We start from the raw sequence: 18,788 nt of genomic DNA, 5'->3' as shown, positions 1-18,788 counted from the left end.
AGCTGCTTCCTCTTCCATTCTGCCTTCAGAGGCCTTGAATCAAATGGGAATGCCCAGTGCAGCCCTGTCACCGCCATCTTGGGCTGAGACCCAGCCTGCTCAGGCCTGCACACAAGGGACCAGCAAGCCCCTGTCAACGGCCGAGCAAGGGGACCTGAGCTGGCTGTCAACCATCCTAAACTCCCCAATCGCCCCTCAGGCCAGGGCATGGAGAGGGGGACCTGTAGTAGAAGGAATCAGGCCATGTGCCCCCATTAGTGGGACCAAAGGCCCTGGCAGCCTTCCGAGGGCACTGTCAAATGCCCTTGGAGATGGCCCAGCAAATACACAAATGTTAAAGCATGTTATTCTGAAGAATAACAGTCAATCCTGCTGTGGTGCGCGAGCTAAGGCAAAGTAGTAAATACTTTTTATTAAGATACATTTAATATTGGAACAAAACTGAGTTTGACAGACCTAGGCTTGTCCTACCATTGCTGCCACATCTTCATTTAATCTCTTTAGTCCCTTATTCCTGCGACTTTAGGCTTGGCCCTTCTAGCTTCCCTTTAATGTGGCGTGTGTGTGTGTGTGTGTGTTTGGGTGAAGGATGGAGGGATAGGGAACTAGTGTTTCAATTTGTATGCAAATGTTTCCGATATAATTGTGTGGCTTTGAACCAGGAGAAAAGAATATAGGATTTGGAGCTGACCTAGGCTGAGATCTCAATTCTGCCCCATATGAATGCTGTGAGCTTAGACAAGTTCATCTCCGTACCTTCACTTCCATCCATAGGTGTCATAACATAGCAGATGCTGTGGTCAGCCATGCAGATGCCTTCTCAGGTGCGTCCTGCAGCTGCCTGGCACTGCCTGCTGCTGGCTCGCAGCAGAGTCCTCTGCAGGAAGGCTTTGGCAGAAAGGAGCTGCCCTCCCCAGCAGTAGGCATCCTCCCTCAGGGTAGGTACCCAAAAGCAGCCTGTCCCAGAAGACTGGTCCACATGAGAGACAGAGGCTTGGCTCTGCTGCCTCTGTTTGACGGAAAGACTATCTCAGCCTCAGCGCTGGGCTGGGCTAAGGCCTTTAACTACGCTTAATTACAACACAGCTCTAAACACAGTTCACCTGCCCTCTCTGTCCAATCTTGCGTCCCTCACTCGCGTACAGATGTTGTTCTCTGGGGGGGGCTCCCCAGAAATCTTCTGCCCGCAACACGGTGTCTCAGAGTCTGTTTCCTGGGGGGACCCGACCTCAGAAAGTAGGCAGGTTGTAGTCAGTGAAATATGATAAGGCATGTATAAGGGCTTAGCGCAGCGCCCGAAGCACAGGAGGACCCAATTGATGACAGCTGCTGGGATTCTCCTTGGAGGTCACTGTTTCCTAGCCCTGATGAACATTGAAATCAGCTGTGAAGCTTTTTTTAAAAGGCCATTTTTTTCGAGAGATTCTGATTCAGTAGGGCTGAAATCAGACCCAGTCTTCTGTATTTTAGAAAGTCCACAGGTGTTTCTGATGGACAGCCAGGGCTGACAGCCAATGACCTGGGTCATTTTTCTATACCACCATCACCCCTATAATTTACAGGCAAGAACCACAAATGCATGCAGGGCAAAGTGACCTGTTCAAGGGCAGACAGGTACTTAGATGCCCAGAGAGGGTTCAACTCATTAATCCTCACTCTGTCAGGGTCAATGCTTGGGTTGTGTGTGTGGTGGGGGGTGCTATAAAAGCCCCTGATCCCAACTCTCTCCAACATAAGCACAGGCAGCTGCATTTATTAAGCAGATCCCAGAACATTTGGCCTGACCAGCAATACAAGCAGTATGTGATCCACCGATGCTTTCACTAGTGCAGGCTGTGAGCTCCCAGAGGAGGAGTCCTCATTGTGGCTGTGGTGGTCAGGGAGGTCTTCAAGGAGGAGGTGAGCCCTGAACCAGATTTTAGAGAATAGTGAGGCTTCAAATAGGGAGCAAACAGTAAGGGTGCCTGACCCCAGGACTGGTCACCTCATTCTGTGTTCAGTCCGTTTCTAAGGACACCAATCCTGATCTGTATTCTCATCATCCTTCTGGCAAGACCAGGGATTTCAGGAGCACTCAGACTCATGGACCAGTGGGCAATGATTTCCCAGTTTTTACAAGAACGTATTTTGTTCTAAAGATTAAAACTTAGGTAAGGGTTTGCTTGAAGTTGGATTAATCTGCACTTCATTAGCTCCATTTCTCTTAAGCACTGGAGTCGCACAGTCATGTGATCACATGGTATGGTGGAGGTGGAGCTCAGGCTCTACCATTTATAAGCTGTGTGACCTTGGTCAAGTTACTTAACTTCTCTGAGCCTCTGTTTGTTCAACTTTAAAATGGGAACAGTGATACTTACCTTTTTCCCTCTCTGGATTGTTAAGAGGATCAAATGGGGTCATGATCTCAAAAACAAACAAACAAACCAAAAAGCTCTTCTGTAAATGTCAAAGCACACTACAATTGTGAGCTGCTAGTATTTTCCACATTTCTCTTTTTAAGCTCAGGATGCAGAAGCCCAGGGAGGTTTCTGCCATTGCTCAGTACCCTACAGTAAGCTATTTGGGGAGCAGAGGCAAGACCAAAGTCCCCCAAATCCTACTCTAATGCTTTTTCCAATACAGCAGCATATCTATTCCTCAAATCTTTCTTCTCTCTCTAATTTCTTAGGCACTACAGGGAATTGTGCATTCTCACCTTGCCCTAAATTTGTAGTCTTTGATGCCTCGTAATCTTTTGATCCCTTCTGCAGCAGCCTGCTAGCCTGTGCCCTTCCCGCCTCCGTATCATCTCAAGGGGCTTTCTGTCTATACTCTCTTTACTTTGGACATCCTAAAATCAGCCTGGAACCAGCCCTCACCCAGATGATGATAACCCCCTCCTCCGCGGGACTCTTTCCTCTCATTTATAACACTGGTGCAATGTTACCTTCTGATTCATTCACAGCAAGGCACTTAGGATCTTGGGAAACAGAGTCAAAAAGTAGTCTGTAAAAGGACCCTTGAGGGCTCAGCACCAGCCATTGCTGGGCAGCATGATGAGGCCACAATGGAGCCGGGCAAGGCGTCTCCTGGAAGCTGGGGCTGGAGGGCTGTACTCTGATCCCCAACCTCTGCTATTTCTCTGTCCCGATATCTCCGCGTGATCAACTAAATCCTCAGCTGCAGAAACCTCCTGCTGCTCTGTGCCAGCCTCTGGGTCTCTGGTGCCAAACCCTTGGCAGCCCCTTGGCTCCCCACTCCATTCTTCCACCAGCCCTGCACCCCCCCTCCCCACGGAGAGCCCTCCAAATCCAAGGCCCAGCTCAGGCTTTCGATTCCAGGAGACAGGTCACGTCCACCACCCCGGGGTGCAGTGCGAGCCAAACTAATCAATGGCAGAGCGGTAGATTAAGGGGCCCGGCTAGAAGCCATCCATCACTGTCGTTTACCCGGGCCTGTCAGCCTGCAAATGGAAAAGGAGATGATGTGAAACAACCCATCTGCAGGTTTTTAACGCTCTTTACAAATTGCCGTGGTGAATAACTTGTTGCCTGTATTTATCCCTTTTCAAATTGTCTCTTAGCTACAGTCATCCGTCTTCATTCTACACCCTGATGGTTCGTGCACCGCCAGTTGGGCAACCTCATTATTTCCCTGCTGCTGCTGCCTGGAGGAGGCAGGGGAGGAAGAAAGAGAAGGAGAAGGAATGGAGGAGAGAGAAAGAAGAGAAAGAGTAGAGGGAGAGAGAAAGAAAGACAGGGAGTGAGGTGGGGGTGGGAGGGCGGTGGGAGAGGAGAGACTCCGGCCAGTGGAACCATCTTGGGCAAGAACCTACTCAGCTAGGGTTCTTCCTCGGAGGTCCCCACTTCCCTGAGCTCATGGTGAGAGAAAACCTGTCCCCTCTGCCAGGAAGTTTGGGAGCAGGGACTATCCTCCCCAGAAGGTACCAGATCAGTGGTCAGAATTTCCAGTCCCAGGTTGTGGTCCCAGGCTGTGGTCCTTCATCATTCCCACCTCCAAGGAAGAAAGCCTATCTGTCAGACCAGTTGTAAAGCTTCATCATGCAGAGCCATCTTTCACGTGTCCCCTTCCTCTTCCCACGTGCCATGACGTGCTACTTCTAGCTCTCCAATGAGACCCTTCCCTGTGCTTTGGTTTCCACTGCCCTGGGTCTGGCTGACATTCCTTCCTCCTCAGCTTGGGGCTGTAGCCTCCTGCAATGGACTGAATGTTTATTTCCCCCACAAAACTCATATGATGGCATCCTTACCCCCAAGGTGATGGTATTAGGAGGTGCGGGTGATTAGGTTATGAAGGTGGAGGCCACATTGATGGGATTAGTGCTCTTATAAAAGAGACCTCAGAGAGCTCCCTTGCCCCTTCCCGCATGTGAGGGCACAGAAGTCACTGTCCATGAACCAGGAAGTAGGCAAGTGTCAGACCCTGAATCTGCTGGCACCTTAATCTTGGACTTCCTGGCCTCCAGGACCATGAGAAATAAATTGTTGTTTATAAGTTGCCCAGCCCAAACAGACTAGGACACCTCCTAACTGATCAGTCTCTCTGCCAGCCCACCTCCTCACTCTCAAGAACAAATGGAAAACTTCTCATAAAGGCCATGTTATTTCTTTACTCTGTCAGTGTCTTCCAGTGATCCGTGAGCCTCCTGTGTTAGAATCACCGGGCCACCTTGCCCCAGGACTGCTGATGTAGTGAGGCAGGGGTTGCGTGTTACATGTTTCCTAGCTGGTTGGTGTGCACTGCAAAGGTCGAGGGTCACGCCCCAGAAATTTGTTTGACACACAAGAAACTGGACACACAGAAAGATGCAATAATTTGCCCAAGGTCACACAGCTAATTAGCAGCTGAACAGGAACCAGTAAACAGGCCTCTTTTCCTACAATCAAGTGCCCTTCCTCCTATAAACAGTTAGATCCTTGTAGGAATAACAGTTGTTTATTTATCCAACTCTGACTCAAACAGAAGCTCCTTGAGGTCAGGGTCCCCTGCACCACTGTACCCCTCCATCCTCCTCCAGGCTCAGCACAGGGTTTTTGGTACTTTTGATAAGACAGAAAACTGTAGAACAGGATGCATCAGGCCAAGACCACATGGAATTTTTCCTCCAGGGCTCTTACAGGGCTCAGAGTCTCCCACTTTTTGTTGGGGTACTATGGACCAAGCCAAAATCCGCCTGGCTGTCAAGTGCTGAGTTTCTAACACTGCATCCAATATTTCCACTCAGTCCTCCACGGCAGACCTTTAAATATTTGAAAACAGCTGTCAGGATCCACTTCCGTGTTCTCTCTTCCAGTTTAAAGTCCCAAGCTCCCTCAACCACTCCTTGTCTGGCATGGCAGCAAGACTCTGGGGCATGCCAGGACCCCTACTCCGAATGCCATACCATTTGTCAATGTCCTTGCTCAATTGTGGCTCCCAGAATGAAATGCAAGTCTCTAGATGTGGTCTGACCACTGCCAAGACAGAGGGCCATGCCATTATCTCCCCTCTTCTGCGCTCTGTGCTTCGATTAATATAGTCCAAGATTGCATTGCTTTCCTGGCAGCCTCACCCTACTGTTGGCTCACATTGCTCTTGGTCTGCTAATCCATCTACCTCTATTACTATCTAATCCACAATTCTCCATCTCGTCCCTGAGGATTACATCAAAGTCCTTACAAAATGCCTTGCTGAAATCCATATATGCCATGTTCATTGTGCCCTACATGTCTACCAGTCTAGAAAACCCAGCGGCCAGAGAAAGGAGTTTGTTGTGGTGGGACTTGCACTTGGTGAACCCAAGATGCTTCCTAGTGATCGCTGCTTTTCTTCCTGCAGTTTCATGAACCATCCACTCAATAATTTTTCTTTTTTCTTTTTTTTAATATACTTGAAGTTCGAGGGGACACGTGTACAACATGTAGGCTCATTACACAAGTATACATGTGCCATGCTGGCCCACTGCACCCATAAACCCGTCATTACATTAGGTACTTCTCCCAGTGCTATCTCTTCCCCCACCCCCCACCTCACAACAGGCCCTGGTGTGTGATGTTACCCACCTTGTGACCAAGTGTTCTCATTGTTCAATTCCCACCTATGAGTGAGAACATGCAGTGTTTGGTTTTCTGTCCTTGTGATGGTTTGCTCAGAATGATGGTTTCCAGCTTCTTTAAAGTTCATATGGAACCAAAAAAGAGCCTACATTGCCAAGTCAATCCTAAGCAAAAAGAACAAAGCTGGTGGCATCACACTACCTGACTTCAAACTATACTACAAGGCTAGAGTAACCAAAACAGCATGGTGCTGGTACCAAAACAGAGATGTAGGCCAATGGAACAGAACAGAGGCCTTAGAAATAACACCACACATCTACAACTATCTGATCTTTGACAAACCTGACAAAAACAAGAAATGGGGAAAGGATTCCCTATTTAATAAATGGTGCTAGGAAAACTGGCTAGTCACGTGTAGAAAGCTGAAACTGGATCCCTTCCTTACACCTTACACAAAAATTAATTCAAGATGGATTAAAGACTTAAATGTCAGAAATAATCTTTCTTTAGTGCCCTCTCCGGAGCTCTTCTCACCCAAGGTGCTTGCTCAGTGTCTGGACTGAGCAACGATGACAGGCCGCCTGATTGATCATGCCACTCGTGAGGTTTATGCTGGTCAACAGGGGCTGCCCGGGGAAAAGCAGAGAGGGGAGTAAGTCCAAAAACCACAAACTCAAATGCTCATGGAAGTTGTAAATAGCTTGATAGAGGGACGATGAGTCTCTAGGTTAGAAAATTTATTAACAATGCCGAATGTATTTCACTTTTCCTGCATGATGTTTGATTCAAAGAAAATATGAAAACATTACTGGAATCCCAATTCTACCAAACCATTTCCTTTCTCCTATAATTAGGTACTCTGAATTTTAGTATCATTTTGTGTGTGTGTTTGTTTCTTCTGATTTCCACAGACTATTTTTAGACCAATCATGACTCATTTTTTGAAAGGCGTTAGGAAAAAATGAAGTATTTTTCCCCAGCAATCAAATGTTCCTGTCCTCTGGGTTTAACACATTTAGGTATGTCATAGCTAGGTGACAGACGCTGGGGCAGGGGGAGGAGAGCCCACAGGAGAAAGTCTCCTGATCTTGGGGGAGGACACAATGAGGGGAGGCTCCACACAGGAACCTTCAGCCCCCGGCCAGACCCACTGATTCATCCCACCCTGTCCTCCAAAGAGGGAGATAGATCCAGGATCCAGGAGGGCCCAGCCACAGGAAGTGCAGGTCGCACCAGGACGATGCCAGAGAGGCATCACAGCCTTGAAGAGTTGCCCCTGAGAGAGCCATCAGGCTCATTATTCTTCAGTCAGAAGCAGGAGGGACATGAATAAGTACATGAATAAGGACATGAAATTCTTTTTCTGGCTCAGAAAAAGAAAGAGCTAACAATGAAAAATATTCAACTGTGGGATGAGCTACTGGACAAAGTAGTGAGCTCCCCAACTCTGGGAGTGTTCAAACTAAGCTGGTTCTTTCCAGACCTCGATGTCTAAGGCCCCTTCCAATGCTGACTATGTGGTATCTGCCAAGGAGGCTGCTGGAAGAATTCCTGCTATAAAAGAGAAACTGAGTCACAATGTCCAAAGTATCGTCCAACATCAGGACTCTGGGAAGAATGAGACCCCTGCATCTACGTCTGCACTTGTTCCCCAAAGCAGAGACAACACGGGGAGGACTGGGGGAGTTTCACCTCCTCCATTCGGCCTTCCTGCTGTGATGCATCTGGAGGGGGAAGTCTCTGAATGCTCTCCCCCAGCCTCTGCCACAGTAACACACACACTTCCCACCTCCCACACGAAAAGGGCTTTACACACAATTTACTAGCTAGTCATGGATTCATTTTCCAACTCCATTTAAGTGCTCAGACCTTTTATAGAGACTCTTGTGGACCCACTTCCTTCTTTCTGGGAGTTTATACTCTAAGATAGACATGCTGAATTAACGTGTAAAACACACTGCCAACAACAGCAACACAAACCTGTATCAATTCAATGTCCCTGGATGTGAGAGACAGAGAAAAGAAGAGAGAGAACATGTATGCAGGGGAGGGGAAAGTATCACATTTACTCTGGGCTGTCTCTAAACTACACATGCCCTGTCCTTGCCCAATGAGAGTCTGCCATGCTCCCCTGCCCCACCACACAACATTTTAGAACCCACCCACATGGAGGGCCAATGTTACATGAGAGGGGCCTCAGAAAGGTGGAGAACACTGGAACTTTACAGTTTGCAAATCCCTTTCTCATCCATTACTCTTGGATTGTCCATTCAGTCACCAAAGATTTATGCAGTACCTACTGTCTTCGGGCACTGAGAGTACAAGAGTGACTCAAAACAAACAAGTTTCCTAGAAGCTCACATGAAGCTCACAGCCTGGTAGAGAAGGCAGACACTTGTCAACAATCACCTAGGTGTAAGTGTAAGGTGTAGGTGTAAGTGTGCACCTACAATACTCTCGGGTGAGTCCAGCAATGGAAAGTCATTTAGTGCTGTGGAGTGTGTAACCCAGGGAGCTGACTTAACCCTGGGCTCATGGAGGACTTCCTGGAGGAGGTGACATTTGAGTTGGGATCCGAAGGATGAAGGATGGGTAATCAGGTGACAAGACCAAGCCTGCACTTTGGAGGTCTGAAAGATACAATCACCCTGTGAAGGGCATGCATGGTTCGCCCAAGAAACGTGGAGCTCCTACACATGTCAGGTGCTCTGGGGCACTGGAGACACGTGGTATCCCAGAGAGAGAGCCCAGCCCTCCTGATCCTTCAGTCTTCAGTCTAGAAAGGGAGGCAGACAGCTAGAAATGTCACGAGACTTCGGGATGGTCAGTAAAGTGCTCGTGAGGAAAATTGCAGGGTGCAGACAAAATAGATGGCCCCACCTGGGCCATCCTTAGGAATGAGAATGACGAGACTTGATGGCTAGTTGAATGTGGTGGGGACCAAGGGTAACTGGGGAGGGTGAATGAGAAGTATGGGGTTTCTACTTTGGATGCCAGGTACATGGGGAAGCCGTTCACCGAGGTGGGGAATGTAGGAACCGGTGCACTTTGGAGCACAATCCATGAGTATGATTTGGGCATATCCAGCCTGTCCCAGGTCTGAGTTCTCCCAAGGACAGGATGAAGAGGAGCTAAGGAAGGATTCTAAGAAGAGATACTCATTTGGCTTGTTCTTGAGTGGCAAATAGCATGGAAGGGTGAGGAAGAAGTAGAGTCAAGAATTCCACGGAAGGGCCACAGCTTAGGCAGAGGCCTGTAGCATGAAGGAGCAAGGTTTGTTTACAGAACAGCAAGTGGCCGAGCTTGGCTAGGGTAGAGTGGCACACAAGTGTGAGGAAGATAAGGATGGAGAGTCAGGCAGGGGGCGGGAATGCTAAGAAATTTTGACTGACCTAAAGGTAACGAGAGTCACCAAAGGGTTTTGTGAAAAAAAATGACATGGTCAGATTTGCGCTCTGAAAATTCATCCCTGAGTCTGGTCGGCTAACCAAGGGGAGCACAGCGGAGCGAGGAGCCGCAGGAACCCAGAGACACTGCACGCCCCACTGGCAAGGATGGGCCTCCCATGGGCCTGGGCCCTCCACTCTTCCCTACAGGATCCCCTGTCCCCAGACCTCCTCTGTCTGTCTGTCTTGCCCACCAGAGATGGGGAGAATCGTGGGCTATTCCCCAATAGCCAGGCCCCATCCTTTTCTAGGATTCCCAACCCCGGGGCTCTGCAAGGTCTATTTAAGGCATCCCTGTGCTCCCTGGAAACCCCAGGCTGTGGCCTCAGCTCCCACCCACTCCACATGAAGCACCACCACTGTGCTGCCGGAGCTCCCCACGCCCACTGTCCTTGGCCAGCTCACTGGCAGCACTGCTCCTGGAGGGTTGCAGCCAATCCAGGCTTCAGCCCTGTCTCCATCCCCATCCCTGCCCCTCTAGTCTGAGAACCCTCTTCCTGGTACGCTCTCCTCTGCCCTCTTCAACTGGAGTCCATTTGCTTTCACTCAGCCTGGGTCCACATGCTTTCAATGAAAGAGAACTTCTGGTCCTGCGGTTTTGATTCCAATCTGGAACATTTTCTTTCAAAGCAGGAGGAAGGAAACAGCTGATACCTGCCTTTCTCTTTGTCTACCCTCACAGATCCCTCCAAATGCTATCTGTTCCCCCACTCAGGTCTCTCCTGGGTCCCCAACCTTTCCAGGGATCCCCAGCCCCATGCTGCCTGGGTGCAGGTTTTATTACCCGTGCTGCCCTTTGCTCCCGCTTAGGCTAATTGAGGCTGGCACACGAGTAGGGGCCGCTAATGGGCTTCCTCTGCACAGGCTCTCAGCCGGCAGATGGAAGGGACATGATTGCCTCCTTTCCCGACCATTAAGCGGAGCAGCCAACACCACGCACAGCTCCTGGCTGAGCAGCAGGGCATATGGACCAGCAGGGGACATGGGGGCTGGGAGTTCTCCTACCCCAATCCTGCTCAGCTAGCAAAGGCATCAGGGGCTGTGGCTGGCTGAGAGGCCAGGGACAACCAACTGTCAGACTTCCTGCCAGAGGTTCAGCCCAGGCTGTCTTCACATCTACCCCTTCCAGCAGACCTCCACGGCCTCTGGGAAGAGTCCCCTTGCTCCTGGCCCTGGACAGGAGATGGGGAGATTGGCTAGGGCAGCCCAGCCCAGGCACTCTGGAGGGGTTCTCATATAGGATAAAGCAGCAAGGGTCACCCACTCCTGGAACACTGCCCTCCCTCTGCACTCCCATGAGCCCCTATACATATACATCTTCCAGAATTTGTCTTAAACTTCTCCTCTGGGCAGCCCTGATGTATCAAATGAGGTCAGATGTCCCAATACATATTCTCACAACTCCTGGAGTGTCTCTTTCTTATCACTCATCAAAATTACAATTACTGCAATAAGGGACGGAATTTACACACAATAACTCGATGGGTAAGACAAAGTTACTTTATTTGCCATTGCTGATGACTTAATGATCCAGGTTTTCCATCCCTGCTGACAGTTTGGTGGGTGTGGGGGTCTTAAGGGATGGAGGGGATGGTGATCAACTCACCACTGAACAGTAATTCCATTTAAAAGTCTCTTTTAGCACCATTTCTTCCATCCTCCTTCCTTGAATGGCCTCAGGGTGGGGGAAGTTTGTGTCTCCTTGTGGTGCCTGGAACAGGGCCCCTAGCCCACCTGCTGTCCTCTGGGTTATTGTCGGCCTCCATGAGATATTCCCCTGGGCCACCTGTCTCTGGGTGTCCAACCTGTTGCCTTCTGGCTGCACCTGATCTTTTCTGACATCAGATAGCATTCCCGGAGGAAATCCCAGCTGCTCCCACCACCTGCCCTCACATGACCTCCTCATCCTGACTCCAGGCCTCTATGTCCACAGTTCTTTCACACTTCTGCTATCTCCCCTCTGGGCCATGTGGAACTCCCAGATCCTCTCCTGTGTTGGATACAGGGCATTGGCAACCAGGAACACTGATTAAGAACCGCCCTGCACAGCTCCCTCAACCAGGGCTGCACCACGTCTGACCAAGGGCTACGCCAAACCCGGACCTTCTCTGGGAGGTTTGTCTTCATCTCAGGCCACACATAGAAGGCAGTCCACATACCCCAAAATTCTCAGGTTCCCCACACCTACCTGGGAACATTTATTTCTCATCTGTCCCTGCTCTGACCCAGTGAGGGTGACATTGAGGAATAAGGAGGCTCACAGCCTCCCCTACCTCCCAAGAAGCCAGGAAGAGCTTCCCCCTTCCTGTTGTTGGGGTTCCCTTTGGGTTCCCCAAAATGCTTCCTGTACAGCCTGCAGAACCCTGAGCCCAAATAAACCTCCTTTTTAAATAAATTACCCAGCCTCAGGTATCACTTTATAACAATGCAAACGGACAAACACAAAGCCCTAGCTTAAAGCTATGCCCAGGCCTCCAAGCTTCGCTCTGCTGATGCAAAGAGTTGTTTCATAAATGTAACAAAAAGCATTTTATCTCTACAAATTAAGCTGTCAAAACCATGGTTTCACGAAGGCCTTTTAAAAGCCACGCAATGACCTCTTTGTTCCAGAATCATTCAGTTTCTTTTATGCTTTCTTGAATATAAAAGAAAGGTGAGGGGTGACAGCTTTCAAACTCAGTTTCTAAAATAACCTTAGGAGCTCACTGCAAAGGTGAACCATTGCTGACGTGCAACTCATGAAGAACAGGTGGTGAATCCCTGAATCTGGTGATCTCCCAAGGCCCTCCCAGCCCTGCCAGTCAGTGGTGGTTATGACCCAGCAAAGGAGCAAGATCAATATACAAATAACTGCAGCGTCAGGCAGGGCCCAGAGAGTGCTACAGAAAGGGGCAAGGGCCTTAGAAGGTCGAACAGAGAAGGGGATTCATCAATTAGAGCGTGAGTTCTCAACATTTGTTTTAGCCTATGACCCCAGTAATGCTTTCCTCACTGTATGAAGTATAATTCCATTAATCCAGAACAGTTGTTAACCTAACTTTTGGCAGTTTATGGACAAAAACAATAGACATGTTGATTATGACCTTTCAAACTACACATTTTCTCTTGCTACCTACCCTCCCACACTTCACACAGATTCAGATGAAGCCCCCGCAGGAGGAAGAGGGTGTTAGGTGGGTTATTAAAGTCAGGGGAGGCTTCAGGGGTGGCGTTGAGGCAGGGCTTGAGACATGAGTGACATCCAGACAGATAGTAGTAAGAGTTTCCAGGCAAAGGGACCCCCAGTAGCAGATGTGCAGGGGAGGAGACGGGTGGTGTGCTTTGAGTCTGGCTGGCAGTGGAGTACACAGGGGAAGGGGAAGATGAGGCCAGGAGGGTTGGTCTTGGATCCCAGGCTGGGGAAACTGTACCTGGAGCTGAAAAGTGCTCTGAAGACTGACTGAGGGCTGAGCAGGGAGAGTTTGCCCAGCTGAGTGAAAAGGGCCTGGCCTTCCAGGGTGTGGAATCTCTGGCCTTTTACTCCTCCCTCCTTCCCTTCCCCTACCAGCCTGACCCTGGGGACTAAGTTAAGCTTCTGGGAGAGCAATTCATCTGAAGCACAGTCTTCCCCTGGAACCCTGCCCAAGGCAAGCCTGCAGATACAATCTGCAGAAGCTTTCACAAGGCCTGTAGCTCAAAGAACAGAAGGAATCAAATGTAAAGATATTATACTGTCCACTGTACATAACAGAAAATCAAACTCAAAATTACTTAAACAATAGGAAATCTACTGACTCATGAAATTGGAATCCCCAGGGGAAAGGTCAGCTTCAGGAGGGGTTTCACCCAGAGGTTGGTAATGTCTCATAAACCTTGGCTACATTTCTTTGTGATTCTCTCCACTCTCCTTTTCTAATGTATCAGGCCCATTCTCAGATTGAATTCCCTCACAATAGCAAAATGTGTGCTAGCACCTCCGGGGTCACATGCTTCCTTTTTCATAACCAGGGAGGTTTAAAAGGCTTTTCTTACTCCCAGCTTTTACCACAAATCCCAGTTTTCTCTCTGATTGGACCAACTAACATCACAAGGTAGCTCTCAAGCCAATCACCATGGCCAAGAGAATCCTATGCATTGATTGGCTTGGTGCTGGGTTATATGCCTTTTCCTTACCCAATCACTAGGGCCAGGAAAGGTAAGAATACTGTCATTGGCTTAGCCCATTAGGGACCAACCCAGAAGTTGAGTCCTGCTCAGGTGACAGGGCTGCTACATAGTGAGAGTGGAGTGAATGGACGCTGGCAAAGCAGACAACACTGCAGTCCAACACAGATGTCTATTTTGCTTTTCTCATGAAAGGCTGGGTGAGTGAGAGAAGAAATTATAATTAGACTTAGAACTTCCAGAGTAATGTGAAGATCACCCATAGACTTAACTCGCCCATATCCCCAAGGTCACGCAAAATTGGGGGCTGGCTATAATATATTCTTTCATCTTTCCTTCTCTTTCCTTTTCCTCTTCAATCTCTCTTTTCCTTCCCTTTTCCCCCTCTAGTGTTGCCTTATACCCTGGCTTGCCTGACTTCTTTTCTTTTTTCCATTCTTTCCCATCTCTCTGTCATCACAGTGCTATATTGCCCCCCAACCCTGAATCTCTCCACCACCTGGGTCTTTTATCTCAAAATCATCCTTCCTTCCCTGTGCACATCTCCAGCCACCCTCTCCCGATGTCTCTGAGTTCAATTTCATCTTCAAATTGCTTTATTGGTTCTGCAGAAAAACAAGGCTAGCTAGAGCCATTATGGGTGCATACGATGTGCATTAGACTAAAAAAATATTTAAGGAAAATACTGTGGCAAATGGAATCAATAAACTCCACATCAGACTTCACCGGGAAGAGGGAGAAGGCTACCTCCAGCTAAGTGTACCGGGAAACTGCTCAACATTCAGCAGCAAGAGCTGGAGGCTGCTTGACTGCCTCTCCCACAGTACACATTGGTCTGAGCAAGCCGTGGACTCCATGTACTCCAGCCTCCCACTTTCCCAGCTGCACCTGGCTCTGACCACACCTCGCCTCTCCCCTCCCCGTCCTCACTTCTCCTGTCTGCTGCTGAAGATCCCAATGGCTTCCACACAAACCCCCTTCCCCCAGACTGTAGTCGATTAGTGGTGCTGATGAAGAAAGGGAACACGATGATGGAGAGAGAGGGAAGAGGACTAGGGGAACAGAGGCATTTGCATTGTGTTATTTTTAGACCCAAAGGTGAAATCTTTCATAATTATAATTTTTTTCTTGAAAAAAAATGAGAGTCTGGTGGGTGGTGCTTGTGCCCCTACCTCCTCTTTGTCCTCTCCCTGCAACAGACAGGGAAGAGAAGAGGAAAGAGCAACACAGAAAAGAGAGGAGAGCAAATCAGAGGGGAATCTGTCCTACAAAACTGGGGTCTCCAAGAGCCTTCCACCTGCCCCTAAAGCTTTAGTATGGTGAATTTCAGGAAGGATGAACCAAGGCTAAGGTCACACTGGGAATCTGAGCTGTCTCCCAAGCACTGGGTCGCCCTGGAGACCTGTTTGCTATGAGAGAGGGAAGAACATGACTATAGGAATCAGCTTCCTTTAACAACGCTTTTATCACATCCCTAGTCTATCCAAGTGCTTTCGCATACTCTCCAGGGCCTTTTGGATTAAAAAGCAGCTAGTACTCCCAGGTCCCGCAGGAGAAGGATCCCTTCCTCCAGAAGGGTATCCCCTCCTGGACCCTCCACCCATTATTATTCCCCCAAAACCTCACAGGAACCTTATTCTACCCCATGCAACTTGATGAGCTGACCTTCCCCCACACCATGTCCTATGAGAGTGCTGCCTCACACAAAACACAGCAGCACCACTCCTCTGGGGAGAGCTCCAGGGGGAGAGTAGAGGAGCGAGTAGGAGAAGCAGCAAACCAGAGGGCAAGACACCTGAAACAGAGCCCTAGCTCTACCACCAACTGCGTGAATTTAAACAACCACTACCAATGAAGACCTCAGTTTTCCCAAATTACAATAAAGGGGTGAATAGATTGAAGGATTTTAGGCTAGGATTCAGGGATCCCCTGAATTTGCACTGCTGTTTGTAAGTGTGCTTTTCTGGCAACAGGCTTCATCACAACCTCAAAGGGGTCTAAGAGCCCAAAAAGTTGAGAGAGAGCCATAGAGGGTGCCAGTGGCCAAGTTTACATGTGGCTCAAGTGTTCTAAGCCTTCCCAAGCCGCCAGGTGGGATAGCTGCTCAGAGTCCTGGCTTTGTCCCCTGAAGATGTACCTTGGAGTGCCCTCCCTAATGCCCACATGTTGCCTTTACAGGACTGCTGTGTCACCTTTCTCTGTAACTGATACCAGCATACTCTTCCTTTTAGTATAGTTTAGGCAGGCTCCTTTTATTACAATAAATCTTATTGAAAATGAATAAAATGAAAATAACATTAAGTTGGTCAGGTTCTCAAAAATCCTACCAATTCCACTCAAAGTAGCAAAGCTGCTTATTTGGAGTCCAAATTACCTGTTCCTAGAGTTACTGCTATCTTCACAGATGGGCCAACATCTTCATAGACACTAATTTTGATCATTTCCCATCAAACTACCTTTGTCCCCAAACCATCCTCTAATTCCCATCATCATAGGCTCCAGGTGCCATGTTGCCTCTGGGCACCTAGACACTAAACTTCCTAAACATTTTGCCTCATTCAAGGACAAACATCTTCTTTAAAACTAAGACTTTCACCTGGGTACAGTGGTGCATGCCTGTAATCCCAGCTACTTGAGACTATGGGGTGGAAGGATAGCTTGAGCCCAAGAGGTCAAGACCAACCTGAGCAATATAGCAAGACCCGTCTCTAAAAATTTAAAAAAAAAAAAAAATGAAGACTCTTCATTTTCTGATCAAATGCCAATTATAGTGACTCAAGCCTCTTAGGTGCTCAAATAATAGACATTGAATTGATAAGTAAGTGAACAAATGAATCAATTAGTAAATTAGTGAAGTAAATGAATGAAAGCTTCACTTCTATTACTCCCTCAACTCCCATTTCTCCTAAGCTAGAGACTTCTGGCTCAATTCCCATATAGGCTCAGTGATTTGCAAGCCATTTCTGACCCCTCTGAGCCAGTGAATGGCTGAGCCCTCCTGTGTCTGGTACAGATCAATCCACCACTGAACCCTTCTTGAACAATAGACTGATGTCTTTCCTCTGTAATAGAAAATTTAAATATTTCTTCCACCTGGTTTTCTCTCGCTCTTCTTTCTCCTGAGACTTCAATTAAATATATGCTAGGCTTTCTCATTTTGTCCTCCTTGTCTTTTACTCTCTTTTCTGTATTTTCCATCTATTTTTCTCTCAGTGCTACACTCTGAACAGTTTCTTCTGACCTTAATTCCAATTCAGTAATTTTCCCTTTAGCTGTATCTAATCTGTTTTAAAACTCACCCATCAAGTTCTTAATTTTAGCTATTGCATTTTAGTTCTAGAATTCCTTTTTAAAAAATTTGTTATGTATTTAATAGTATTCAGTTCTGTGCTGAAGTTTTCAAGCTGGTGTTTTTTATTTCTTTGAACATAGTAAGCATAGTTATTTTATAGTCTATGTCTAATAATTCCAATATCTGAAGCCTGCATGACTATTTCTATTGTCTATTGTTTCTACTGGTACTTGGTCATAGTGTCTTGTTCCCTTATGTGTTGGTCATCTTAGAATGTGTGTATGACATTCACCTCACCCCAGGTACTATGTCTCTAATCTCCTCAGAGAACTTTGAGGATGGAGGACATAAATTCAAGGGGCTGCTATTCCTGTCAGGATGCCATTTCACATTGTTGTTCAAAGTTCATTTGGAAAACTACTCAAAGAGGTCTGAAATTGGGACCCACTCTTGTCAATACCTGCCCCACTCTTGGAAAGTACTGAAGTGTGCTTGAGGGTTGTGGGGGCAGTGGGGATGGGGGAGTGATAAGGGAAGAGACTTCTGGGAGACTTCTTCCCACTTCATCACAAACACCAAACCATGGTCCTACCCAAAGGCATCAGCATCACCTCCTGAGCAACCACAGAAGAGGAGACTTTCAACCAAGCTTGCCTGGACAAGGCAGAGATGAAATCAGGCTTCAGAGGTTGCAAAACTGTCACCTGGCAGAGCAGCATTCAGTCTGTTAATGTATTTTATTCATGTATTCATTTGTTGTTTTAAAGTACTGCTCAGAACCAGCAGATTTAGACCAACTTTTAAAAATCAGGAAATTTAGCTTCTCTTGAAAGATCAGAGGTTCTGATAACACTGAGCCCTGATACCAGGAGGTAACAATTGGCTGGAGTTGAGAAGCAGCCATCCCTGAGAAGCAAGAGCTCTTCAGGAGCTGCATTTACCACCACTCAGGCAACAAACAAATTTGCACTTATTCTGCCCACTTCACTTAATTACTGCCTGACCCTGTAAGAATTTAATTTTTCAGTCCTTCACCTAGAGAAAAGACAGTGTGTAATTCCGATCCCTAGGAGTTTCCAAGACTGAGACAGACAGCACACAGTCAGTAGAGCAAGAGATCAGAGAGGCAAGGGACCTCTCGGAGGCTCCTGCTGACCCTGGAGGAATGTGCCACAGGGTCTGCCCGGCCCCTCCCCAGGTTTCTGGCAAGGCCTCCCTGCCTAGGCCAGGTGACTGTGTCTAATGCAACCTGGCCATTTCCTGTCAGACCAACCTCAGGCAAATCATTTAACATCTCTAAGCCTCTATTTGCTCATCCGTAAAATGAGAATGGTCATAGTTCCAGATCCATAGGATTGTTGTGAAGTTAAATGAAGTAATGGATGAAAAAGCCCTAGCATAACATCCCGTAGATAACAGGGGTGCCTGCTGCTTCTCCCTGCCCTGCCTACTCTCACCCTCCCTGGGTGCCCTTAGTACCAGAGACTGCAAGGGCCAGAGTCACCATCATACTCCTTGAAGAACAGATGATGAAACCAAGGCCCAGAGAGAGGGAGTTTCCCCTAGTTGCTGCAGTGTGAGCATCCACCCTTGGTCCAATGACACAAATCTGTCCAGGCCAACTTAGGCTCAAAGAAGGGACCAATCATAGCCAGGACTGAGGAGAGGTAGGAGGGAAGGCTTCCTGGAGGTGGCAAACTCTAAGCAGGATTTGAAAGGAAATGTGGAATTCAGATTGGCAAGGAAAGGGGTTTTCTTGTATGCTGCTCCCCATAACCCACACTTTGAGACCCCAAAACTGAAAGCATTTTACTGTCTTTGAGCTCCAAACAATAGTCCCTAACCCCATCCTTACCCAACTGCCCTCTCCCA

Source organism: Chlorocebus sabaeus, chromosome 1, assembly GCF_047675955.1.
Source record: "Chlorocebus sabaeus isolate Y175 chromosome 1, mChlSab1.0.hap1, whole genome shotgun sequence".
Lineage (NCBI taxonomy): Eukaryota > Metazoa > Chordata > Mammalia > Primates > Cercopithecidae > Chlorocebus > Chlorocebus sabaeus.
This window is presented reverse-complemented; position numbering follows the sequence as displayed.